This window comes from Protopterus annectens, chromosome 7.part0 (genome assembly GCF_019279795.1).
Source record: "Protopterus annectens isolate FY-2018-M chromosome 7.part0, PAN1.0, whole genome shotgun sequence".
NCBI lineage: Eukaryota > Metazoa > Chordata > Ceratodontiformes > Protopteridae > Protopterus > Protopterus annectens.
Window position 1 is genome coordinate 1,388,769,904 of NC_056739.1, and position 27,822 is coordinate 1,388,797,725.

General features: G+C 42.0%; 1 protein-coding gene across 1 annotated transcript in view; it reads right to left on the reverse strand.

The window, feature by feature from the left end:
• The window catches only part of FOXP1 (forkhead box P1), a 5,351,121-nt gene that overhangs the window by 1,975,330 nt on the left and 3,347,969 nt on the right, over nucleotides 1-27,822 (reverse strand). The gene's annotated exons all lie outside the window — the stretch shown is intronic.

The window sequence follows — 27,822 nt, forward strand, 5'->3', positions numbered from 1 at the left end:
TAATTTCTTGTGGGATGGTAGAAGAGAGCCAGCTAAGGATATTTTCAAGTGTATTTATATTTTTCCCGGGAGGGATGTAGCAACACATAATATACATTGCTTTGTTCTTATTAATCTGAAGTTTGGAGCAAAGGAGTTCAGCATTTGTAGGAGAGGGAGGTTGGTAGTCTATCAGGCTAATTTGTAATTCAGATTTATAAAGTATGGCAACTCCCCCACCTTTTTTGTTTGGTCGATCGAGTCTTAAGATACTGTAACCAGGTGGGGTAATTTCATTGTCTTTGATTGCTGGTTTAAGTCAGGTTTCTGTTAGGCAGAGGATGTCAAATGAGTAGAAGTCAATTAGGGCATGGAGCTGGGTAATTTTATTTGTTATACTACAAATATTTAGGTGAGCAACTGTAAGAGAGTTGGGCGAAAAAGGGGATTTCATGGTTTTAGTATTTTGGTCAGTGGGGGTAAGTGGAAAGGAGTTGTTAGGGCCAGGGTTGGGATGTATGTCCCCATGAACCAGTAGGAGCAGGAGAGGGGAGGGAAATCTTTCTGCGTATTTCGAGTAGGTGAGGTAGAGCCTTCTGGTTTTGTAGTATTTGTTGTGGTTTATTCGGTGAAACTGGGGAGGAAGGTATGGGGATGATGATGACAGGGTAGGATATGGTATTGAGGTTGGGAGGAGAGTAGGGTTAGTTTGCTTTGATGATGTAAGGGAGCCTGACAGACTTAGGTTTTCATAGTAGGTAAGAGTGTAAGATATAACCAGGAAATTTAGGAATGTGAATGAACACAGTATGTTAAGGTAAATTAAAGTATTAGGTTTCATAGTGCTGGAAGTAGTAAAATGGGTGTGGTGTTTGGAGGGAGTGTTGAGGGGGGGAGGTGTGGATGGTGCTAGGTAGGTTTGGAAGTGTGAAATGAGTCAGTGTTGTGATAGGTGGTAAGGTACTAGGGGGTGTGGCAAGGCAAGTATAAGGGTGGAGACACTGGGGGTGGGTGGGATTTGGGGGTAGGGTAGGGGAGCGAAGTGAGCCCGCAGGGCGAACGGAGCGGGTTAACCCTCTGAGGGAGAGTGGATCCAAGGAAAACAATCAGTGGAGATATGAAAGGTAAGGGTAGTTTGGATGAGAGTAGGTGGAAGGAGAGGGCGTAGAAAAAAGTGAAATAAGCAGGGTAGATAGGTGATAAAGTTCAGTAGAGGTCTAAGGGTAAAGTGGAGCTGCAGTACAAGAGGTTGAGTCAGTCTGTGAACATGAGGAGTGGGAAGGTAGTTAGAGGGATAGCTTCTAGGAGAAAAAATGTCACCTGGTGGCAAGATGCAGTACAACAAGCTAAAGGTTTTGTTTGGGAAGTAGCAGGTCAGGGGATTCAAGGAGGGAAAAAAAGTGTAAAGACGTACAGGAGGATAGGTGTAATAAAGGGGGAAAATTGAGAGTAGAAAAAAAGGTCTTTGCTGCTGGTAGCCTTAGCTGGGGAGTGTACAATGAACCTGAGGTGTAAATACAAGAAATAGTAGTTGTATTGCCTGTAGGTTAAAATAACATACTTTCTTTTCCTTGCTGGACTGAAGCACAGGGTGTACAAAGGTGCAATTCCTTAGTTTTGGAGATTGGGCAGCAGTTGCTGTGGTGGGATGAGTCAATAGGTCAGCAGCAGATAGGGCAGATTCCCAACTGTGAATCAGTATGCCAGGTTGGTTCGCTAGAATAATAGGTAGAGAGAGAAATAGCAAAAGACTTACGGTAAGCAGGCTGAAAAGCAGCTTTTTACAATATACCACTACAGAGCAATATAGAAAGAAACAGGTAAGTCCTTACTTAGATAACTAGTCACAGTTTTTCATGTTTAACATGGCAAAAAGTACTACATTCAAAACAAATTCAGTTGTGTAGGCACAGGAAGAAAAGAACTTTCAGTAGTGTCATAATAGACTCTCTAGTCTATAGTTATACATTAGTTTAACCCCTAATCGCTATAGCTATCCAATTCTACAGCTTTGGGTACTATCTGTAAATAACACTAATAGGTTCAGGCACTAGGAAATGAAGGAAATGAAACAAGCAGGTAGGTCAGTGTGGGTGGAGGTCAGAAAAAAAAAGCAATTCCTAAGCAAATAACAGCAATAATTGAGGTACATAGAGGGTTTGGGCTGTAGTAATATTACTATAATACAGATTAGATTAGGCCCAGGACATACAAGATATATTTACATTCAAAAATGACAGCTCTCCAGTAAATACAAATAGGTACAGTAGGAAGCAGGCTGGACATAAGCAACACTATTCTTATTATGGCGTTTCAGTTTGTTTGTGCTGTAGTATCATGAAAATAAATAAAACTTAGTGTTTTGGGAAGGTAATTGGAGAAACTAAAACTGCCTAAGTACATATAAATATGTGTCCGATAGCATAGGTGACTATGCATTCGCAGAGGCAGCAGGACCTCAGAGCGCTGTTGCCTATGTAATTAATGTTCCACTTAAAGTAAAGCTACCAATTGCGACATTTAAGGAGTAAGCAATACAAATATCAGGGAGTGAAAAAAAGAAACAATATGGAATACTCAAGTCTAGTATCCTGTGTACTTACTGCTATTACTGGATTAAGATATCAGGTGAGATGCGTACTAGCAAAAAAGGCAGCGGAACTGCTAAACGCTATAGCTTATGGCGTTCTTGTTCCACGTGTAGTAATGCTACACAATTCCGACATAAATAAGTCGCCCAAGAAAAAATATTAACAAAGTGGTTAACAGTTTGCGTACTATCTGATGTTGCCCAAAATAGTATATCAGCAGGAAGAGGAGGCTGTTTTATAGCTTAACTACTCAAATGTTTTTACTCTGTTGCAATTCAATTTACAGAAGAAGGCATCGGACATTACTGCATGCTATTTGCAATAGCGTTTCAGGTCCACCTGCAGGCACACTACACCGTGGTGATAAATACAGAACAAATGCGTACTATTTGTGAAAAAATATATAAATAAATAAAGAAGCGTGAGAGCAGTATCTCAACAGTAAAACTAATTATAATAGCTAATTAATCATACTGTGCATATGTTCGCTAAACATAGGTAGGCGTTAGGTTCAAAGCAGTATCGCTATCAATAAACTGTGATAACTATTACATATTTTGCGTATATGTACGCTAGACATAGGCATATACCACAACAAAAAGTCACATTCAGGTAGGACTATTTCTATGAGTAGAGACAAGCGAACAAGGGCATTAGCCCGTTTGATTTCTTTAAGTCAGTTAAACAAGGCAGTGAAAAATAGTAAGCAAAGAGATACACTTACACAAGGAATGGACTCCGGAGCTAGGGGTAAACAGCAGCAAAGAGATACAGAGCAGGGGTTAAAGATGATGATATTACAGTTCTGATAAAAGTTTCTGTCATGGAACTGACAAACGTTTTACTTCATTACAAGTTTATAGCAGGCACTAGCGTATTTCCAGTGACTTAAAAGCTCACATCTAAGGAGAAATACATGTAATACTTTTTACTTGTGACACAATACCAAGTGAAAGTCATGCACTGCATTCCCTACCCTTAACAAAATTGATATACCCATTATTTACAGAAAATGAATATAACCCAAGTTTGCAGAAAGTGACAGTGAATTGCCTGTCCATTCCTACATGATACAGTCTATAAAAGTTCTTAATAAAATGTGCAATTAATTAGGCTTGGACTCCAAGTTATATACAGCACTCAAAGCCACCCTTTTGAACTTAAGGACTTGCAACTCAGTGATGAAACTGAGTGGGCATTTACCAGCTCTGTGGCATGCAGGAATAATGCCCTGACTACAGCCTTGGCCACCACAGTTCCAGTAATGGGTCAGGTAACTGATGGTGCTGGCAAGGAGGATGAATGATTCCATCCTGGGTAGGTAAAGGAAGGTAGTTTCCAACTGGCTTGCTTATACACTAGACTAAGCAAAAACTGGCTCATTAGCAGTGAACCACTGCTGGGACAACAGAATCTGTGACCAAACATGACACTGGTAGCCCTTCCTCCACATGTAAGGAAATATGCATACACAGGCCTGAAAGGAACACACAGCCACCTCTTGCAGTGATGCAGGTGCTCATGTCACCACCAGGGATGGAGTGAGAGCCATTGCATGTACCCTCAGTTGTCGGGATGCTGGCAGGAGCATAAGTAATCCACATGGCTGCCCATATAATGGCTTCCAGTGAGCATATCTTGTCTCCATACATTACTAGGAAGGCATCCTTCCATTGTTGAATGAACAGGCTGATCCACATCAGGACAGAACCTGATCAGCAGACATGAGGACAAAAAAAAAAAAAAAAAAAAAAAAAATCAGTTAGTACAAAATTGTTTGATGGCAGCATCATTTTAATGACAGAAACAATCATATTTCTGGGAAAAATATACATGATTTTTACTTCTGATGTAATGCCACTTCCATACAGATATCTTCTGGACACATATTGAATTCTCTACCCTAATAACAAGTTACATACCACTGCTAAAAGAAACCAAATTTAATACAACTTTGTAGACTGCTTTGAATGACTCACTATGCCACAGCACTTTCTGCATGTATCTTTGTTGTGTCTTTCGGCTTTTCCCAGTTAGGGGTCGCCACAGCGGAACTCCGGTCCGCTAATGATTGGCAGTAGATTTTTACGTGCCGAGTTGCCAGCCCTGACACACAACCTTCAACAAAGGTACGCCCATTCACGCATATCTCCACACAGGAGACGCTCTAGCTGAGAATCGAACAAGACAACGTCTTACTGTGAGGCGACAAGGCTATATAGCAATTACCCTTTGATAGCTCCTCATGAACATTTCAGGGAATTAGACATGGATGTTCAAGTACATAATTTATCGTGGGTCTGCCATGCACCTTTTAGGACTTATTAGCCAGTGTTAAAGACAGATAAGCCACTTTACTCATCAGTACAGGCATTTTTGGTGGCAGTAGTAGTGACATAGTTCATTAACAGAACAGGTTACTTTTATGCAGAAATATACAGGATTTTTATTTTGATGTAATATCTGTTCAGTTTAAATCCACAGTCCTAATAAATTCATACCCCACACATTATAGCAACAAAATTTTACTTCTTATCGTGGCAAATGTTAACAATCGGACTTACTTCCAAAGAATGAAAACCCAGTTACCTGAATCTCTAAACACGGAGACGACTTCGCCAAAACCACAGTTTAACAAAAACTGGGAACACCGATAACGAACTCAGGGAAACTAACCACTCATCCATCCATACAAAAAAATACACACCGAAGCAAATCACACCCACCCATGTGGGGGCTTTGCCCCCACACCCCTAACTAAATATACCAACTCCAAGATCACACTACAGTGGGGAAAGGAAGCAAAGTTCACCATGGTGACCAAGTAGTTGCTATCCCACAGTAATTTTCTGGTGTTCTGAGTTTTCATTAAATTGTGGTTTCGGCTAAGTCGTCTCAGTGTTTATAGAGAGTCAGGTAAGTGGATTTTTGTTCTTCTCAGGTAGACCCTAATAACCACATAGACCTACCAGTGGTTCCTGTCAATATATGGTTACATCTCTGAAATTTTATGATATTATCTAGTAATTTTTTAAAAAAATAATTGGATACTTGCTTATCGGTAGCATTTCAGGTGTGCTTTTAGCTACAAAAATAACAGAAAAGTTTCATCTTGAATTTATGAATGTGAATTCTAAACTGTCTATAAATTTTGTAAGAATTTTTTATATGCTTATAGCATTATTGTTATGGACAAGGTTTTAGCTCTTGTGTTAACAACACAGTATACTTAAGAGTCTAATTTCTCTAGGTGTGAGTGTGCAGCTTGAGTGGGTATGCATCCTACAAAGGACTGGTATTCCACTGATGCTAGGTACTTGCCATATGCTTGCTGCTTGTCAGGATATGCTCCATCTCCCAGCACCCCTAAATCAAACAAAGTGGGCACTAAAAAATTATGGCCGGATGCTTCTACTGTTCCCCTACTGCCAGTACTTTGTTTATGTGTTGTGTAGTTTTTCTACCCAAATTCCCAGATGAACTTCTCATGCAAACAGAACATACTACATAATATAAAATATGTTAGAATTTGGCTTAATATATTTGACTGCCTGCTTATGAACACAAACTGCAGCCACTGTATATGTATTAAGAATACTTATCTAAGAACAGAGAAGTAAACAAAACTAGAAATGGACTGACAAGCACTCTTAATACATTTCCAGTCCCTCACTACAGATTGAAAATCAAGTTATATGCTCCTTTAATGTATAAAATATCTTGCACAGTGAATAACAAATACTGCTCCATCAGCTTAAGAGTTCGGTGTATCTTAAGTCTCACAATTTACTTTAATAACCTTAACAGAACAGTTAACTCTGCAAGTTTTCTAGGTTCGACTGAACAGTGCAGAGTAAATGGAAGCAATACAGCAGAGATAAAGACTTGAGACAGATTAAAATAAATGGGGATCAAGTTTGGACGTCCCTATCAACAGTGTATTACTCTTGGAAGTGACAGTAAAAAATTGTTTTGTGCCTTGCCACTTAGGAATCAAACAATTCTGAAAAGGTGTTGATACAGTATCATTAATGTAATGCATAACTGATCATATCTTCTATGCTTCTTGGTTTGGACTGTCCAGATTCCAAGACATCTTCAACACTTTTAGTAACACTAACATCCCTTATTTCTTGCACCTACTCTTCAAACTCTTCCTCTCAGATATGATGGCTCCTACTCCTCCCTTGCTGCTTCTGTAGAGTAACCACAGAACAGACTTGTTCATTAAACTCCTTAGCAAAGGCTTACCACATGCCCTACAGCTCAGGGTTCTTAAAATTTGCAGCTCCTTCATCTTTTGTACAATGTCCTACACTTTTAACCTATCCCTTTCCAATGGAATTATTTGACCAATGGAAACCATCTCTCAGATACATTACATCACACCAGCTTACCTGATCTCTCTCCTTCTCCTAAGATTTTAAACTTTTGGAATCTATTGTTTCCATATAAATATATATTATTCATAACCTCACAAGGTTTCTTGTGTTATGAACAACATGGATTCACTTAAGTCAACACCGATATTCGAGACTATTCTTTCTCATTTTTCTATTAGTAATGCATTCAAAATAAGTTCCTGACCTTATTCTTTCATAGCTCTCTTTTAACAATAAATTCAAATAAGTTCCTGCCATTACTCAGTCTGACCCCTTACTTGCTGAAACTTCTTCTACTGTTTTGAGTCTCCTCAGACCACACCTCCTTAGGAACAAGAAGAGCCTCTAAACAATTAACAAATAAATTAGTAAATGAAACAGCAGAAGGAACCCAAATCAAATCAAAGCACATCATCACAACAAACAACATCCAGTAAGACAATTAAAGGGAAAAAAATAACTGTTGTAAAAAGTGTTACTTATTTGTTTTACCACGTTCCTTTTCAGGAAAATCCAACTATCTGAGCTTGATTCAGCCAAAAGGCTTATAAGTCCAACATTTAAAATTGAACCAAGGCTGACAAATACCACTACTAACTGTGCGTATCAGCTATCAATCAAGTAACCAAAAAGATTTGGATTTCCTGTCATGCTGGTAAGTAAAATAAACCAGAAACTATACAAGTTCAAAATTCAAAGATTATTTTTCATCACAGTCAGAGTTTTTGAACACACAATGCATCTTTTTCCCCCTCAAATGAAACATTTCAAATGACACTGTGTTCACAAGTCTACTGCTTAAGAATGTTTCACATGTACTTAGGGCAAAAAATAAATAATGGAGAGATGGCAAAACAAAGTAAGAATACGTTCCTGAAATCCAAGCAATTCATTCTTGTTAAAGTTACTAAACCATAAATGGCAATAAAAAATAAGGCTGAATGACAGTGTACTGTAGATTTCTGGTTTAGAAAATTAAGAAAATGGAAGTCATATAAAGCTGTCAACACTGTTTCTCATTATCCGGCACATATTTGAAGCGTATATGCACAGTTTATACATATTCCATTACAAGTAATGGCTTAACTGCCGCAGTGTATTCACTTCAGCATTTCTAATACACATGCGCCATTTTGTAATAAGTTGTGTAAGCCTTTTTTGTTAATGATACACCTATATAAACCTACGTAAGCTCTTAACACATCCACCATAGGGGTAGTCTTGAATATGTCCACAGACTTCAAGGGGCATGTTTCCACATGTGCACGCTGGTCTGTCCATTAAAATCTACAGATGCTTCGCCATGCTAGCCCTATGGTAACATCACCAAGGGATAAAGTAGGCTTAAGTGGGGGTATCCTTAAGAAAAAGTTTATCAGGCTTTATATTTTATATTAACACCTCACATATATTGGGAATAACAGTGTGGGGAAAGCCATCATAGAAATGTAGGCAACACACATCCTACTCTGAAAGATAAGTGCCAAACTGTGCATAAACACTTTAAAGGATACAACTGTGCTACTAATATCTTCCAGGAAAAGGTGAATTTTGCATTATGTGTGAAGTCTAACCCCTGAAAACTAAGACATCACATTAGCGAACACATTTTTACTATGCACCAAACCACCATTTTTTTTTTTTACATATCTGACTCTCGTATGTCATCCAAACCCATTTAAAACTGAGCAGCACCTTGTCCACATAGAAGATTTGTCACATGAAATGCACAGTTTTAATCATTTAACTTTCTGAGCCTAATACAAATTCTTTCTTCAGAGATGTCACAAAGGCACCAGGCATTTCATTAATGGGTTCTAACATCTCTAATTTACAAATAATTTTTTAGCCCTTATGCCACCCCCAATCATCAAGCCTAAATGAAATTAGGAGAGGAGCATGCTGAACATTGTAATACCATGCAGCATTCAAAAGGCACAGAGAAATTTTGGTTGCTGAATCTTTGCAGCTAGCTGTCACTGACACTGCACACACCATTTGTGGAGCTAGACAGTTATATGAATAAGCTAGAAAAAGAATGATTAGTGTCTGTACCCCATAAACCAAGTTGTACAATATTCACATTTGGAGATGGAGGAGGTGAGCACTCCACAAAACAGAGTGATACTTTATGCAAAAAGCAGTCAGGCAAAATGCCAGACTGAAGCAGAAGTGGTTGAAAAATGTACACCACTGTTACTTAGTAAGATGTCTTTGAAAAAGGTTAGGGATGCTCAAAGTGAATGTCTGAAAGTAACAGACTGTGACAAAAGCAGAGATGCAAAACATAATGTTACAATTTCACTGGATATTTGGAAATCTCAGCTTGCAAACTGCAGGAAATGCTGGTTACTACAGGCAAAACAGAGTTACACCTCATATCTACTTTTGAGAAAATGTTGAAAAAATTGTAAAATATGCATAAAATATAGCAATCTTAGGCCTAGATCAGCAGCAGCAGGACTACCACTAGATACAAGAAAATAGACTTTGACAGTTTCTCTATGTTTCGTCAAGACATTTTAAAACAAGCTTCATTGATTTTTTTCAAAAACTGAGACCCTAACTTGAAAAACATGTAAGAACAGAAAAAAAAAACACTTTCTTACAGGAGGTAATCCTTCCTCTACCTTCTACACCTTCATGTGGGACTGGGCCCCACATACCCCTAACTTTACATATTTTATCTGCATATACTTATATCTGTATATATCTTCTTCTTCTTCTTCTTCTTCTTCTTTCGGCTTTTCCCGGTTAGGGGTCACCACAGCGGATCACCTGTCCGCTCATGACTGGCAGTGGAGTTTTACAGTGCTGAGTTGCCAGCCCGACGCCCAACCTTCCACAGAAGGCACACACACACATGCACTCACACCTAGGGCCAATTTAGAGTGTCCAATCCACCTACAGCATGTCTTTGGGATGTGGGAGGAAACCGGAGCACCCGGAGGAAACCCACGCGACCACAGGGAGGACATGCAGACTCCGCACAGAAGGCACCCCAGCCAAGGATCAAACCAGAGAACCTCTTGCTGTGAGGCGACAACGCTAACCGCTGCACCACCGTGGACGCCCTTTATACCTGTATACATGCACACACACACACACACACACATCTATATATATATATATATATATATATATATATATATATATATATATATATACAGATATATACATATGCACATCCATATAGACAGAGACCTGCGGTGGTGGTGCTGCGGGTTGTCGTATCACAGTAAGATGCTGTCCGGTTCGATTCTCAGCTAGAGCGTCTTCTGCGTGGAGACATGCGTGAATGGGCGTACCTTCGTTGAAGGTTGTGTGTCAGGCCTGGCAAGCTGGTACGTAAAAATCAACTGCCAATCATTAGCAGACCGGAGTTCCACTGTGGCAACCCCTAACTGGGAAAAGCCGAAAGACACAAACAAACATCCATATAGACAGAATACATACATACATACAAATATTTCAAGCACAGGCATTAAAGGCCTTCTAGCTTGCCAATATACCAAAACACTTGTTCCCATAATAAGTGTCCAGGCCATTCTTAAAAATATCTAAACTAACACTTGCTTCACTGTAATTTGGTAGTCTGCTCCATGCATCAGCTACTTTGTCAGAACCAATTAGTACACTTCTCATTCCTAATAGAATCTTCTACATAGGTTGTCTGATGACTCTCTAGTACTTTTTGATAACCCCAAATATTCCCAGAGGTAATTGTCTCTAAATGCCCTATATACTTAAATAAGATCTCCTCTTAGATATCTGTAAAGGACACTGTACAAGTTCAGATATTTTAGTCTTTCATAATAACTTAAATTTTCATAACTATGGATGCCCTTGGTATATTTCCTGTTTACTCATGCTTGTTTACTTATATGGTTTCCATGTTGTTATTCCATACACAAGTTTGGGTCTAATCTAACTAACAAACAATGACTTCATTTTTGATTTCCTACACTTTATAAATCTTTTTATATGACCTACAGTTCTATAACTATCATTAACCAATTGGGTGATATGATTAGAAAAACTCATAGATGAATCTACCATACAGCCAGGTCCTTAAATGAGTCTGCAGTTTCAATCACTGCGTGCTGTATTAAATATTCAGCTTTCAATTTATGTCTCTCAAACCTCATATGCTGTGTTTTTGATGTTTTTATCAGCATATTATACTCCTGTGCCCAAATGGTGAATTTAGTCAAGTTATTTTGCAGACAAGCCTTATCTGTAACACATGTAATCAGTTTACCCAATTTCAGGTTGTCTGTATATATACTGTAGAACACCTCAGATGAAAAAGTTTGGTCTGAAAGATACAATCTAAACAAGTAAGGGCATCAGACAGAGCTCTGCGGGACATCCTGACTGTAACCAAGGATTTCTCCTGTCCAGTTGCTGTGTGACACTTGTCATGTCCTATTTGTAAGTCATGCAGCCATCCATCTTATCAGGAGTACATCAATGCCTACTTTACTTTCACTGCACATCTGTCACATCAGCCAACAGCACTGTAGAGGTAATACACTGAAAATAAGTAAATAGAAGACAAATATGTTTTCACGCTACATAAAATATACCAACTCCAACTTAGCACAGTAACAGAAATTTCTCTTTCCCACTATTTGATCCTTGACATAAACACATTGTTTTTCTTTTGGCTTTTCCTGGTTAGGGGTCACCACAGAGGAACTCCAATCTGCTAATCACTGGCAGTCAATTTTTACAGTGCTGAGGTGCCAGCCTGATGCCCAACCTTCAATGAAGGCACGCACATTCACGCATGTCTTTCGAACGCCATTTGACTGCGGGAAAGACATGCAGACTCCACACAAAAAGCGCTCCAGCCAAGAATCGAATGGCAGAACCTCTTGCTGTGAGGATAAACACTACATATATATATATATATATATATATATATATATATATGTATGTAGGTATATATATATATATATATATATATATATATATATATATACACACACACACACACACACACACACACACACACACACACACACACACACACACACACACACACACACACACACACACATACATACATATGGGTCTACTTCGGATAATCAAAAATCCAAAATGCCGAAGACGAAAAGGCCAAGACGAGCATCACGAAAATGAAAATACTGAACTGTTTAAGTATTCCCAGGGCAAGTAAACATTTGCCCAACATTACAGTAAAACACAACAATCTATCTAAAACCCACCTGGGGTCCCCTGAATTGTTCAGATTTTTGCCTCATACTAACAAAAAGAAAAAAAAAAGAAAAGCGATGTCTTTTTTCTCCTTTGATTTTGTTAAATAGCACGCTGTACATCAGTAAATGCTGAAGAATGGGGAAACAGCATGGAGGAGCACTACAGCTGCATTATTTAAGAAAGGTAAGCAATTTCTATCTTAAATAATGTCACTGTATAATTACCTACAGTTTTCTTTGTTTGATCACTCGGGCTTTGCCCTCGTGATCAACACCAATCGTGAGTAAATCCAGCATTAACCTCACCTAGTCATGGGTTATTGCTTAAATATATACTATTACAATCCTACATAAGCTGATGTATGGACAAAATCCAAATCTTTCATCACCATTCAGACTACTACTACATTAGTGATTATACTAAAGTCCAGCATTTACTAAAGCAGAAAGTTTAGACAGAATTCAAAGAGACTTACATAAGTAATTATCTAAAAATGAAAGCTATAAGACAAAGGATAAGATATATGAAAATTCACGTAGACTCTGAAGACAGGAAAGGTCCTGGGGGTGCAGGAAAAACAAAATGTAAGGAGAGAAACTAACATAATGCAATGTACACTGAATGAAAATGCTGGGGCAAAGGCATCACTACCTTTAATGAATGCTGAAAATCTTTATATTGAACTACTTGTTGGTACACAAGATAAAGACGTGTCTGGAGCGTTTCCCCCCAGGCCTCCGTTGAAAATTGGCATCATTCCAAGTCAGACTTTCCTGGTAAACCCATGTAAATAAATAAGATAAAACAAGATTCAAATGAAGATGGGATAGAAGTAAAAGGCAGGGCACCTCTTTTCGTAAAACAAATCAAAATGAGCTAAGCAAATGGAAGGGGTATAATATTTACCCTAAGAGAGACATGGACACTCACTATGTCTAATGCGTATCTTGTGACTAGAGTTTTAAAGAAACTGGAGACTTTAAACCTTCATAAAGAATTTCCCACATGCATCTATGCTTTCGAACGTTTTCAAAAATGATGGACACTTCACTTCACTTTATACACATTAAGCCAGCCTTTTTACATGGAATTGTATTATCAAATAATATCTATATTTGACCTCTCCATTAGGGTCAATGTGAGAAGGCACTATGGGAAAAATACATTTATCATCTAGCAGCTCAGATGTGCTATGCTGAGTACCAACATAGTACCACAGGTAGATTCTGCCATGAGACACTAAGGTGTGTGAACTGCTCTTTTCCATTTTGATGATTTTGTTTGCACTGGCTTTGAACACAGTGTAAGAAATGTGATTCACCACCTAAAACATTTTCAGACCGGACAGTAAAAGTATGACACTGACTGCTTCACTAGCATGGAATTTTGTTCTTCTAGTGAGTCCATACATATGCAACAAAAAAATTGTTTACATTAAATGATGAATTAACAAAAAATCTGCAGAATGGAGGACTCAAGGTACGAAGTTTATTGGCTTAGAAGAATAAAGAATTTTTTTAGCTAAATGCTGCCACACAGAATATGGAGAGTTATGGAGAGTACATTAATACAAGAAAGTCTTTTCTTAGCAGGCAGAACTGATAATGCAAATGCTTTTTTTTTATTTGGATGGCGCAGTGGTGCAGTGGTAGCGCTGTCGCCTCACAGCAAGAGGATCCCCAGTTCGATTCTCAGCTGGGTTGCCTTCTGTGCGGAGACTGCATGTCCTCCCTGCATTCATCTGGGTTTCCTCCAGATGCTCTGATTTCCTCCCACGTTTCAAAGACATCCTCTGGAGCATTTTTCTCCAGCCCTCCGCTGAAAATTGGCTTTGTTCCAAGTCAGACTTTCCTGGTAAAAAAAATGTTAAATAAATATAGATGCACTTGCACTGTTCCTGAATCCCACAAAAATCATGGGTTAGCTAAACACATAAATCCTCAGACAAATGAATAATCAAAAGAATCGTCAATCATTACGGTGTTTCAGAAGCTGTGCAGCTTTTTTGGAGATGACAATTATCTATCATACCACTCAAAATAATCTTTCAGCAAATGTGGTGCATCATTTTCTGGAGGATAGCTAGAATACAGGTACAACCTCATGCCAAGAATTAGTATCTAGACCAATACTTCAGATGTAAGCTCATCTGTGTCCGATAAGGACTTTTCAGTCTCCTCTAAACTAAAAGAAGGATATTTCTTTCTGTGCAAGAACTAATAATTTCTGAAGCTGAAAGTCTGAAAATAAATGCCTTTTGTTAATGAAACAAATTCTTTCTGTGAAAATTTAGACTGGTCAGTGTAGGCCACAGAAGTACTACTCAGTGTCCAGTCACTGCACTCCCTAACATCATGATTCTGAGTGGACTTCAGCCTAAGAGGCAAGGGACAGAGAATGCTGACAGCAGAAGCTAAACAAAGTACAGTCTCTGTAAAATATGCACATCAGTAAAATGAACTTGTTACTGTTAACCACATGTTTTTATGTTAACGAGTAGAAGACTCCCTTGTACTCCCTGCACATCAATTTTCACTTTAGAAGGCATTTAGTCTATGAACAGGATTTTTAGCTAACAGAAGGAAAAAACTGAAGCTGGAGTTTAAATGATTACTTTTATGTAAACCCTTTGCTCTTCTTCATTTTGTTCTTGTTAAATGTAGCAAAAGTTACAGGCAGGTGTGACTCCTGCTTAACAGAAAACTCACTTCAGGTGAAGTTTTAAAGTTTTATGCCAGACTCTAACACTCATAAGAGCATTTGTTGGTATTGTTCTCTTAGGACAGAATTTGTAATAGTAAAAAAAAGAAGTAATGTTCTTACCATAACGTTCCATCTGTGTTGTTGATCTTTATTCATTCATGATGGATGGGTCTCAGTTCCATCCTTGGAACCGACTAGGCCGTTATAACAAGCTCACGCCGGCCAAAAAAAAACTCTTGAGCGAAGATTACCCATAGTACCTCTCTGGAGTTTGACCGTAAGAAAGGAAAGCGGAGTGTTTGTCTGAGCAAATGCTCTATCATGAAGCTAGGACCAAATCCGAACCTCCAGGAGTCTTTCGGAGAAGGTAGGAGGGTGGGATGTCACGAATGAATGAATGAAGAGCAACAACATAGATGGAATGTTATGGTAAGAACATAACTTTTTTATCTGATGTTAATGTTCATTCATTCCTGATAGATGGGACAAAGTCTCTAGTTACTTTGCTTCCTGGCAGGCCCTATGGAAGGATATTCCTGAGCACCATTGAGCCAAAGGAAGCTCTCCCCTGGAGACCAAGTCCAATTTGTAATGACTGATAAAGGTATGAGGAGTGGCCCATGTGGCTGCTGCACAAATGTCATCCATGGAAGGTCTGGAATGAAAAGCAACTGATGTAGCAACTGATCTGGTCTAATGCGCTTTGATTTTAGTTGTTAGTCGCATTTGGTTTTGTTGGAAGGCAAAATAAATATAGTCTCTCAGCCATTTTGCCAAAGTTACTTTAGTAAAAGGTTTTCCTAATTTGGGTCTTGAAAAGGACAAGAATAATTGGTCAGATTTTTGTAGTGATTTAGTCTTATCCAAGTAGAAGCGTAATTGTCTATATACATCCAATAAGTGCAAATAATATTCTTCTTTATTAGAAAAAATTGGGTAGAAAACTGGCAGGTCAATGGATTGAATAATACTCAATTCTGATATAACTTTGGGTAGAAAGGACGGGTTAGTCCAAAGTGACTTGAACTGGAAAATTATGTAAGTCCATTTTACGTACAAAGCCAGTAATTCTGATATTACTCTTGCTGTGGTAATTGCTACCAAGAATAACATTTTCCAAGACAAAAATTTCATACTGAAAAGTAGAAGCAGACTCAAAGGGAGGACGAGTTAAAGTTTGTAGGCCCAGTGTCAAGTTCCAAGGTTCAATCGACTCTTTGAAGAGTGGTTTGATATGTGTGATTCCCTTTAGGAAGGTTTTATAGAGGTAGTGAGATATTAGAGGAATCTTGGAAACTATTGTGAAAGTCTGAGATAGCTGCTAAGTGGACACAAATAGTAGAAGCTGAAGTTCCTGAATGGAGTAGATTTGATAAATACTCCAGAACCAAAGTAATCGAAGCTGGAAAGGGATCTAGTCCTTTTTCTTGAGACCAAAACATGAATCTGTTCCATTTGCTAAGATACATTTTCCTGGTGGATGGTTTATGGGAAGCCAGAAGAATCTTTTGTACAGGGAAAGATAGATTATTACTGGAAGTGGAGGAACCAAGCTGTCAGCTTCAGGCTCGATAGGTTTAGATAGATCAATCCTTGTGGATGTGACAGTAATCCCGGAGTTGGATCCAAAGTCCACAATCAGTGAACCAAGTGAGGCCAAAGGAAAGGGAACCAGACTTGTCGGGGCCAATAGGTTACAATGAGGATTACTTTGCTTCTCAACTGAAGAGCTTTCTTTAGAAATTGTGGGATCAGAGGAAAGTGAAGAAAGGCATAAATAGTCATGTGGGCCAATCATGTACTAGAGTGTCCCCCGGGGACTCCCCCTGAGATGGGATTAGGGAGAAGTAGCTGCTGCATTTTTGGTTGGTGGGAAATGCGAATAGGTTGCGGCAAGGTTGACCCCAGAGACTGAAAATCTCCATCAGTATGACAGAATTGAGGGACCACTCGTGAGACAGGAGAATGTACCTGCTCAGTTTGTCCGGAATCACCGGAAATGTGCACTGCTATCAGAAAGTGATTAGAAGATATCGCCCATTGTCAAACTCTCATGGCTACTCAACAAAATGGGTAGGATTTGGTTTCCCTGTTTGTTGATATACCAGACAACCGACATGTTGTCTGACTGGATAGCAATTTTCCCTAATGGGACGACAAATTGGAATGCTTGCAACACCAGAAGCACCGCCCTCAGTTCTAGGACACTGATATGTAAGTTGGCCTCCACGGGGGAACCAAGTGCCTTGGACTGTCTTTCCCTGAAAACTCCCCCCACCCCATCAGAAATGCGTTCATGGTCACTATGGCCTTGGACTGACAGGGTGAGAAGGGGCAACTTCATAATTCCTTTTCTGGCTTCATCCAACAATTCAACTCTTGTTTGCAGCGGTTTGTTATGCAGATCGGAAAAGACATAGGGTTTGTTACAAGGGACCACTGTGATGCCAGGAGCCATTGTAGTAGTGTCATGTGTAGTCTTGCTAAAGGAACTATAGTAATCACTGCTGCCACTGATCCTAGTAGTTGAAGGACTGCAAGAGCTGGGACTTTGTCGTGACAGAGTATCACAAGGAGTTGAGATCTTAGTCTTTGGAGCCTGTGAAGTGGAAGAGAAATCAGTCAAGACCGTGTGTCGAATTTAACTCCTATGAACTCTACATTTTGAGTAGGAACCAGTTTTGAGTTTTCTTCATTTATTGAGATCTTGAAGGATCTTCTTAGTTGTAGAGTGTAGTGCAAGGCAAGAAGAAGTAGATGCTTGGTAGGGGCGGTAAGGAGCCTATCATCTAGATACGGAAACACCCGGAATCCTTGCAGTCTCAAGTGAGCTGTTATCACTGCCATACATTTGGTGAACACTCTGGGGGCTGTGGAGAGACCAAACGGCAGCGCTCGAAATTGGTAGTAATTGGCTCCCAGCTGGAAGCGGAGAAATCTCCTGGAGCGTTCGTCAATTTTTATATGATAATACGCATCCTGGAGATCTATGATGCACATCCAGTCCTCTTTCTCCAGAAATGGGAGGATAGATTGAACCGTGACCATCTGGAATTTTGTTTGTCTGATGAACCCGTTTAGGATGCTGAGGTCCAAAACTGGCCTCCAGTCCCCTGTCTTTTATGGCACTAAAAATAACTTTGAGTAAAATCCAGATTCTATCTGGTTTGGCAGGACTATCTGGATGACTCTTTTTAGAACCAGCTTTTGAATTTCCTGTGCTGCTGCATCCTGTTGACTGGGTGGAACATCAGGGATTCGCCTTTGTGGCCTCGGGTAAAGATCGAAAGGAATATAATAAACTCTGGTAATTATCGTCTCCACCCAAGAATCTGTCGTTATGGAATGCCAGGCTAGGTGGTGCAGAGAAAATCATCCCCTGACTGCTTCCAGAGGCAAGAAATCGGGCTGCTCTTCAGGTGCACTGGTAGGGCTGTCCAGAGAAAGAATCTCTGAACCCCTGGTTACACGGACCCCCTCTGCCTCAGGGAGAGCGTCTTTCTGATGAGTCCCCCCCTCTGCCCCGGGGGGAAAACTCACCACGTGTGTCATGGAAAGGCCCTTGGGATTTTCTGAACCACATCTTTCCATTTCTCTGATTCCTACAGTAGGGTCACTGGGGAGTGGAAAAATGTACGCCCACAGCAGACAGGATCTTGCCATCCTTTTCACACATGGCTAATGTGTCTTTAACCCTTAGGCCGAAAAGAGAGTAAGCATCAATAGAAGTATTGAAAGGAAGACTTAAAAGGGTCCACAGAGTCACACAAGTGCATCCAGGTGTGACGTCACATGACAACACCTGTACCCACTGCTCTGGCCGCCACTTCAGTAGTATGAGTAATCAACTTCATGGACGAATTAGATAGGGATTCCAGGGTGGCAAGCTGTGAGCCAACTTTGACACATACCTCATCATACACAGCTCCTGCTAATGTTCCCAAGAGTTCCGTGATCTGGTCCCTCTGGAGACGGGTAGTGTGCTAAGTAATTCAACAACCATATGGCAAAGGTGAATGAAGCATACAACCAAATCCCTAGTCTGTCCATCGTCCAAGCCTCCTTGTTTGGAGGATGGACAGCAGGACTCTCATCAGCAAGTTCCTTTCTAGTGGCCCTCACCAACACCATAGCGTCTACTGCCAAGCCTTTGGACCAATGAGGGTGATCATCCGGAGGGGAGAGTATTTTGTCCAGACTCGGGAGGATTGGCTCAGTGGTGTCAGGACTCTTCCAGGTGCGCTACATGATGAGCTGGACTAATTCATCTGCAGGCGGGGTCACCCAGGAAGTAGAGGGTTGGGCAAGGAAAGCCTGGAAAAATACAGATTCCTCAGAGGAAGGATAGGTGGACTTCCAGTCACCCTGCTGCTTTAAAATTTCTAGTATGTCTCCAAAGGAGACATCCTCAGGGAGTGACTGTGGGGACACTTCCTCCTCATCGTAATCTGTATCTTCGGTAAGGGATTCCTCAGGGGAATCCATGTGCTTCCTCTTGCATGATCTCTTATGGGTGGGCTTTTCAGGGGGGGTATCTGAAGAGGACTCTGAAGAGAGGGTGCCCTGCGGTAGGGTATCTTGAGGTTCCCATGCCCAATGTCCCAGCGTAGTAGACTGTTTCAACTGCAGACCAGAGGATATATATATGTGGCATTCTGGCGCTAAAGGAACCAGCTGTGAACCTGCTGAGATGAGTGCCCTCTCCATAACCTGGAAGGCAGCCCCCCCCCCCGAAGAGGGATGGGAGCCCGGAACTGAGACAGACAACCTGATTACTGGGGTTACACCCTGCTCTGATGAACCTACCCCCATGGAAGGAGCAGCAAGAGGACTCTGAGTTGTCAAATCAACCAGAACCATAGACGGCGCCGTAAAAAAAATGGGTGCTGTACTAGGGGTTACTTTGCTGACAGACCAGTAAGATCTACCCATGGAACCAAAGGAGCTGGCAACAGGAAAGGTGTTGGCATCGAGAGCTCCAATACCCATGGATAGGTTGAAGGAGAAATATACATTGGAGTCTGTGGAGAAAATTCCTCGGCTCCGGGTGGGAGGGAGGATTTAGAAGGAGTTGGGATTCCTCTGGCCACCAAGAGTTGATCCACGAGTCTCACTACATCGAGTTCCGAAAGGCTCCTGGTAGAGTGGGTTGACATCCCCAATGGAGATTCGGTCTGATCAAGAAAGGGTCTTAAATGTTGTCCAAGAAATGGATTGGTAGAAGCGCAATATTGGGTCCAAGCTAGAGTCTTGATCTTTGGCACTGTGATCAGAAGACCAGAAAGTTGTGTTGGAGGGGTAGTGACCTGTATTGAAGGAGAGACTATTTCTGGTGCCAATAGGGTCTGTGGCACCATGGAAGTGGTCGGTACTATAGATGTGGAAGTCGTTATCGGTTCTGTGGACAAGGACAGCACTGTAGGTGGACTTTTAGGCTCCGGTGCCGAGACTGCTGCAGAAGTCAATTTGGAATCTGCTGAGGCAAGTGCCCTCTCCATAACCTGGAAGGCAGGCCCTCCCGAAGAGGGATGGAAGCCCAGAACCAAGACAGACAACCTCAGAACTGGGGTCACACCCTGCTACGATGAACCCGCCCCCAGGGAAGGAGCAGCAAGTGGACTCGGAGCTGTCAAAGCAACCGGAACCATAGATGACACAGTAGAAAAAATATGTGCCATACTAGGGGTCTTGGTGCTGACAGACCAATCATGGTCTTGAGAGTGGGTCGGCTTCCGAACCATGGTAAGATCTACCAGTGGAACCGAAGGAGCTGGCACTGGGAAAGGTGTCAGTATAGAGGGCTCCAATACCTGCGGGGAGGTTGAAGGAGGAATATATGCTGGAGTCTGTGGAGAAAATTCGTCAGCTCTGGGTGGGAGGGAGGATTGAAAAGGAGTTGGGATTCCTCTGGCTACCAGGAGCTGATCACGAGTCTCACTACATCAAATTCCTAAAGGCTCTTGGTAGAGTGGGTTGACATCCCTGATGGAGATTCAGGCTGATCAAGAAAAGGGCTTAATTGTGTCCAAGAAATGGATCTGTAGAAGGGCAATATTGGGTCCATGCTAGGGTCTCGACCTTCGCCACCGTGATCAGAAGACCAGAAGATTGTATTGGGGGGGTAGTGATCTGTATTGAAGAAGAGACTATTTTTGGCATTGAGAGGGTCTGTGGCACCATGGAAGTGGTCGGTACCGTAGATGTGGAAGTCATTATTGGTTCCATGGACAAAAACAGCACCGTGGACAGAGTTTTAAGCTCTGGTGGCAAGACTGCTGCAGAAGTCAATTTTGCCTGTTTTGGTTTCGGTTCCATATAAACCTGGGCCATAGTGGATTTCATTTCCAGAGAATGAGGAGAAGATGGTACTAAACTGGCTTATCTTCTTTGATTCTTTTTTAGGAGTTGACACCTTCACTTCAGATAAAGCCTCCGAGAAAAAAGGGTTTTTAGAAGACCCTTTAATATCAACTTATTCTTGTGCTCAGCTAAGGTGTGCGCACTAAAGCCCTTACAGAACTCGCACAGAGGTTGAACTTTTAAGTGGGATACTCCTAGGCAATAAATGCAGGAAAGATGCCCATTGGAGTTAGGCATTTTCCTGCCACATTTATCACACTGTTTGAATCCTGTTGTGCCTTTCTTATCTGCCATATTAGAAAGTCCAGTAGTCTACAATTCACAATACATATAGAGAAAAAACAGCAAGACAAAAATCCTGTCACAATTAGCTGTACAACACAGATACATACACAGACAAGGAAAAAGAGAAGTTTTTTTTTTTTTTTTTTAAGTTACCAACGATGGTAATTAAAGTATACCCAAAAGGTAAAGAGGTAGGGGAAAGGAGGGGAATACCAATGATGGTATTAGAAACTACCACAGTGATAAGGGAGGGGCCTGTACCACCAATGGTATGAAGAAATACCAAAAATGGTACGAAGGCAGGGAAAAACATCTAAAAGTAAACGACTAAATAAAGAAAGGATTAGGAGAGAAAAATCCCAAATGTTGAAGAAATATTATTGAAAAACAAATCACTTAGCTGGAGAGCTGGCCTGACGTGTCTTGAAATTCTACACGGCAAGTGAGATCTGAGGAGATGATGAGAGGGGCACTATAGGTTATCTTAGCTCGAGAGTTTTTTTTGGCTAGTGTGAGCTTGTTATAATGGCTGAGTCAGTTCCGAGGATGGAACTGAGACCCATTTGTCATGAATGAATCAAGATTAATAACATCAGATTGAATGTTTGAACCTACTACTGCTAAAGAATAAGGCCTGTGAGAGGTGAATAAACTAGAAAAACACAGCAGATCAAACATTTTCTTCAATCAGCAAAAATAAGTGAGCAGGGTGCATAGTGCAAACTCTGGGCATTCACTAATGGCTACAGATCAAGATTGCAATTACATTCCGATAGGGAGATGTTCAATTGCAAAGTGAAATAAATAAATAAATAAGTAAATGGTCAGATCAAGGGACTGTGCTTCATCTTTTGGTAATCTCCTACACTACGAATTCTTGTAGTAATGACCTTTATGATGTACATCAAGTCTTATGAAGTGTTACATGTACTTAACTGTATGCAGCTGTGTGCATCACATGACTGACTATACTTATCATTATCAGCATTAGCATACATTACTGGCAAACAACTTCAGTAATAAAAGGCATGTTGTTATGAGGCAAAGTATACAGAAACTACAATGAATACCACCAATCACTTTGAAACACCTACTGAATTTCCACTGTGCATCTGTAACACATGCAGGTTTGCTATGCTAAGCAATTAAAGTGGTTTCACCCTATAACTACTGTAGCACCATCAGAAAAACTCACAATGTGGACTGGAGTCACTGCTGCATTTTCAGAATTAAAAAAGGCACAAACACATATTAATGTTGTTGTTGTTGTTTGTCTTTCGGCTTTTTCCTGGTAAGGGGTCGCAACAGCGGAACTTCGGTCCGCTAATGATTGGCAGTAGATTTTTACACGCCGAGGTGCCAGCTCGACACCCAACCTTCAATGAAGGCACGCCCATTTACACACGCATGTCTTCTGAACGCTACCCAACCGCGGGGAGGACATGCAGACTCCACACAGAGGGCACACAGAGGGCACTCCCAAGCCACACTGAGAATCGAACGGGAGAACCTCTTGCTGTGAGGTAACAACGCTACCGCTGTACCACCGCGGCATATCACAAATAATTGTGGACGGAAAAAAGAAGTTATGTTTTACCATAACGTTCCATCTGTGTTGTTCATCTTTCATTCATCACTGATGGGGTTCGGTTCCGAGTCCTCGGAACCGAGTTGGCCTATTATCAAGCTTGCGCCAGCCAAAAACACTCTTGAGGTAAGTCTCTACCCAGAATGCCCTTCTCCCTGTTACCTCAGATTGAGTTTGCTAAGAAAGGAAGTAAAGCCAAGGCCTCTTCTACACAAGTACCCTAGTCCACCACTTAGACCCAAAGCATCCTCCAGGAGCCTTTGGAGGGGGAAGGAGGGTGGGAAATGATGAATGAAAGAAGATGAACAACACAGATGGAATGTGTAAGACATGACTTCTTTATCTGATGTTGTTAATCTTCTGTCCATTCATCACTGATGGGACAGAATCCCAAGCTACCTTGAGGTCCATGGGCAGCCCTTATGGAAGAACATTCCTGAGTACCATTGAGCCAAAGGTAGCTCTCCCCCTGCAGACCAGGTCCAATTTGTAATGACTGATAAAGATATGAGGCTTAGCCCAAGTAGCTGCTGCGCAGATGTCATCCATGGATGCCCTGGAATGGAATGCTATAGAAGTTGCCATACATCTAGTGGAGTGGGCTTTAACTTTTGGCATGAATTCATTATGGAAGGAATAGGTGACACCTATGCAGTTCCTTAGCTATTTTGATAACCTTGGAAAAAGCCTCTTCCATTTAGATGAAAAGCTGTTCAGATTTACGGATAGGTTTGGTCCTGTCTAGGTAAAACCTTAATTGTCTTTGTAAGTCTAAGGTGTGAAGGCAATACTCTACTCTTTTGGCAAAATTTGGGAAAAACACTGGTAGATCAATGGACTGGTTAATAGGGAATTCAGAAACAACTTTGGGAAGAAAGGATGGGTTCATTTGAAGTGACACTCTGTCTTTATGAAAGACCAGATAGGGCCTCTTGATACACAATGCCTGCAGCTCCAAAACTCTTCTGGCAGAGGTAATAGCTACTAGGAACAAAGATTTCCATGACAAAAACTTTAGGTCACACTTAGCCGCAGGCTCAAAGGGCTTTTGAGTCAAAGACTGGAGGACTAAAGTGAGGTTCCATGGTACTACGGGCTGTCTGAGAGGAGGCCTGAGATGAGAGGTCCCTTTGAGGAAAGCCTTGCAAAGCCATAACGAAATAAGAGGGGTGCCATATATACCTTTGTGGAAGTTGGAAATTGCTACTAGATGTACACGTACTGTAGAGGCAGAGGCTCTGTTATCAAAAAACTTAGCCAAATATTGAAGCATTGCAGTAACTGGAGCCTAGCATGGGTCTAGCATGTTATCCTTGGACCAAATGGAAAACCTTTTCCATTTATCCTGATATAGTCTTCTGGTGGATGGTTTGTGAGAGGCCAGAATGATGTCTCGAAAAGATGAGGAGAGATTAGCCTGCCTGGTGACTAGCGGAAGTGGAGAAACCAAGCTGTCAGCTTGAGAGTAGACAGGTTTGTGTGACTCACCCTCTGGGGGTGAGTGATCAGATCTGGTAGGTCCAGAATTCATGGCAGGAATAATAGGTGAGGCCGAAGAAAGGGGAACCAAACTTGTCGAGGCCAGAATGCTGCTATGAGGATCACCTTGCATCTCAAACGAAGAGCTTTCTTTAGAAATTGTGGGATCAGAGGAATGGGAGGATAGGCGTAGAGAAGTCCCGTGGGCCAGTTGTGGATCAGACCATCCCTCGGTGACTCCCCCTCTGGGGGAAGTAGGGCGAAGTAGCTGCTGCACTTGGTGTTTGATGGGGAGGTGAAAAGATCACAGCAAAGCTGGCCCCACTGGCTGAAGATTACAGATGCCACCTCGGGGTTGAGAGAAAACTCGTGGGGCATGAGGATGCATCTGCTCAGTTTGTCTGCAATCACGTTGGAGCTCCCCGGGATAAGCATTCCTATCAGAAAGCGTTTGGAAGCTATCGCCCACTGCCAGATTCCCATGGCTTTTCGACAAAGGGGGTAGGACTTGGTTCCTCCTTACTTGTTGATGTACCAGACCACTGACATATTGTCTGATTGGATTGCAATTGTCCTGGAGGGGAGAGCCACATGGAATGCCTGCAATGCTAAGAGCACGGCTCTCAGTTCTAGGACATTGATATGCAGGTGGGCCTCTGAGGTGGACCATGTGCCTTGGACAGTCTTTCCCTGAAAATGGCCCCCCCACCCGATTAAGGAAGCATCAGTGGTCACAATGGCTGTGGGCAGGGAGGGTTGAAAAGGTCGGCTCCAAAAAGCTATGTCTGGCCTCATCCACCAAAGCAGAGTTGGTTATTCAAATCTTGTAATCCAGGGGATGACAGTTTGGGAACCATTGACAGAAGGAGCCATTGCAGAATTTTCATATGTAGCTTTGCTAGAGGCACTACTGGAATTGTTGCAGCCATAGAACCTTGGGCTTGGAGAACTTGTCTTGCAAGGACTGATGTTTGAGAAAGAATCACTCGGATATGAAGCCTCAATCGATGGGAGTCTGTGAAGAGGGAGTGATACCAGACAGGTCTGAGTACTGAACACTGCTCCAACGAACTCTATTTGTTGTGTAGGGATAAGATTTGATTTCTCCCAATGTATCATTATTCCCAACAATTTTTCCAGAGAGAGTATGTTGTAGCACAGTTACCAGAAGATGCCTGGTGGGGGCAGTAAGGAGCCAGTCGTCTAGATATGGAAACACCCAGAATCCTTTTAGTCTCAAGTGAGCTGTTACCACTGCCATGCATTTCTTGAACACTCTGGGGGTGTAGAGAGACCAAATGGCAGGGCACGGAATTGGTAATGACTGGCTCCTAGCCGGAAGCGAAGCAGACTCTGGAGTGTTTGTCCATCTTGACGTAGTAAAACGCATCCCAGAGATCTATAGAGCACATCCAATCACCTTCTCTTAAAAAGGGAAGGATGGACTGAACCATGACTATCTGGAATTTGGTTTGGGTGACAGACTTAATTAAGCTTCTGAGATCCAAAATGGGTCTCCAGTCCCCTGTCTTTTTTGGCACCAAAAAGAATCTTAAGTAAAATACGGATCCACGCTGGTCTGGTAGGACTGGTTGGGTGACTCTTTTTTTGAGATAGCTTTATAATCTCTGAAGCTGCTGCTTCCCTTTGACTGGGTGGAACGTCAGGAAGTTTTCTTGGAAATTATGGCTGACAAGAAAGGGGAATGGTGTAACCTCTGGTGATAATATTCTGCACCCAACGATCAGTGGGATAGAGTGCCAGGCAGCTTAGTGCAGAGAGAAATGACCCCCGACTGCTTCCAGAGTTAAGCAATCAGCCACCCCTCAGGAGCATTGATAAGGCTGTCCAGAGAAAGAGTCCCTGGAGCTTTGGTTGCGAGGACCCCCTCTGCCTCTAGAGGGGCATCTTTCAGAACTGTTACCCCCTCTGCCTCTGGAAATATCATCACCACGTGTGGCATGGAAAGGACCCTGAGATTTCTTATGCCACATTTTACCACTCCTCTGATTCCTGGAGAAGGTACGTTGAGGGTTGGAAAACCATAGGCCTATGGCAGACAGGGTTTTTCCATCTTGCTCGCACCTGGCTAGCATGTCCTTTACTTTGGAGTCAAAGAGGTGAAGCTTCAATGGGAGTATTCGGAAAGGAAGACTTGAAGGGATCTGTGAGGTCACAGATGCGCATCCAGGCATGACGTCTCATAACAATGCCCGAACCCACTGCTCTAGCCACCCCTTCAGTTGAGTGTGAGAGCAACCTCATGGACAAGATGGATATTGATTCCAGGGTTGCTAGCTGCCAAGGCCACTTTATCCCTGACCTCATCAGACAACTGTCCTGCGAGTGTCCCAGAGACTTTGGAGATCAAGTCCCTCTGGAGCCTTGTAAAATGTGCTAAATAATTCAGGGACCATATAGCGAAGGTCCCTGATGCAAAAACATGCTTCCCAAGTCTGCCCACCACCTGGGACTCCCTGTTGGGCGGGTGGACAGTGGGACTTTCCTCAGCCAAGTCCTTTTTCATGGCCACCGCCACCACCATAGCATCAACTGGTAACTCTTTGGACCAGTGCGGATTCTCAACAGGAGGGGACAGAATTTTGTCTGGACTCTAGGGGATCACCTCAATGGAATCAGGCTTCTTCCAAGCTGGATGAGCTCGGCGGCAGGCGGGGTCATCCAAGAGGTAGACAGCCGGGCACGAAAAGCCTGCAGGAACATGGGCTCCTCAGACGAAAGGTTGGAGGGCTTCCAGTCACCTCTCTGTTTTAACATCTCCAGAATGTCTCCGAGAGAGACACCATCAGGAGGTGACAGTGGGGACCCTTCACCATAATCATAATCTGTGTCTTCCATTAAGGACTCCTCAGGCAAGTCCACGTGCTTCCTCTTGCACATCTTCTTTCGAGGGGGCTCCTCAGTGGGGGTCTCTGAGGAGGACTCGGCAGAGTGGGTACCCTGAACAGGGGTGTTCTGTGGCTTCTCTGCCCATGGTCCTGGGGGGGTGATCACAGGAGTGCTACCAGAAGCAAGTGCCCTCTCCATCGTGCGGAAGGCAGGCCCACCCGAAGAGGGATGGCAGCCCGGAACCAAGAAAGACAACCTCAGGACTGGGGTCACACCCTGCTCCGATGGACTCATTCCCATTGATGGAGCCTCAAGCAAGATTGGTGTAGACGCAGCCACTGGCGCCGAGGAGGGAACCAAGGAGAAAGTTGGCACCATA